The sequence below is a fragment of the Eptatretus burgeri genome, chromosome 18 (assembly GCF_056783735.1).
Source record: "Eptatretus burgeri isolate ZD-2024b chromosome 18, Ebu_testis_v1, whole genome shotgun sequence".
In the NCBI taxonomy this organism is placed as follows: domain Eukaryota; kingdom Metazoa; phylum Chordata; class Myxini; order Myxiniformes; family Myxinidae; genus Eptatretus; species Eptatretus burgeri.
Genome location: NC_140978.1, coordinates 17,277,501 through 17,278,327, shown reverse-complemented (window position 1 = coordinate 17,278,327; position 827 = coordinate 17,277,501). Strand labels below are relative to the sequence as shown.

The window sequence follows — 827 nt, the reverse complement described above, 5'->3', positions numbered from 1 at the left end:
CGCTTCCTCTTTTATAATTCCTCTAAGAGGACACGGTGATAAAACCCGCGTCATCAGCCAGGGAATTATCGGTTTCTGCGCTCGAATGTGAGGGTCGATCTCCCGTTGCAGACGCGCCATTATTATGACTAAAATCGACTCTAGATGTGCCACTAGGATCGGCGTTTGTTCCTAACTGTCTAGATGTGCCACCGGATATATACTTCGGGCAAGCACCTTTTAAATGTCCGAAGGCACCACACGTGAAACACGTCATTGTCTCTGTTGCAATGAACATTCGGTAATTCCGATTTTCAACTCCCAACGTAGCTGAGGCATTGAGCGATTGAGCGTTGTTTTTTAACACCATGTAACAGTGCCGCCAGAAGGTCATAATATGGCGGACTGTGGAATCCGAACGCAAACGAAAAGGAATCATGGAGATTTTTGACACCACCGTGCCAAACTCTTTTAAAACGGACAAGATCTGTTCGCTTTTAATGAAAGGTGGCAAATTTGATAAAGTGATTTTCACCGCCGGTGAGTCCAACATACTAACGGTAACGAAAATATCTGGCGGTAAAGACAAACCGGTTTCAACCGCCTGAGCGACATAGCGCTCCTCGGAAAGGAAAACAACTCGTTGGTTCATCTTTGAAGGTGCGAACACATTTTCGAAACCAACGAGTTCTCCGAAGCCCGTCACGACGTCCTCGACCCGAACTCCGTCGGGTGGACGAACTATCACCGCATTTTTGCGAGTAAGTGACTCGTAAACGCGATTCTGCAAATGACTGTTCGCCATAGCTGAAAACAAAGGAAGCAAAGACCTGTCAGGAGCAGAATTC

At 46.8% G+C, this 827-nt stretch overlaps 1 long non-coding RNA gene across 1 annotated transcript in view; it reads left to right on the top strand.

Annotated features, from left to right (window-relative positions):
* The first annotated feature begins 525 nt into the window (after nucleotides 1–525).
* Nucleotides 526–827, top strand: part of LOC147008653 (uncharacterized) — a 28,511-nt gene continuing 28,209 nt past the window's right edge. The window contains exon 1 of the long non-coding RNA XR_015053313.1: nucleotides 526–740. This is a non-coding gene — a long non-coding RNA (uncharacterized LOC147008653). The remainder of the gene's footprint in view (nucleotides 741–827) is intronic.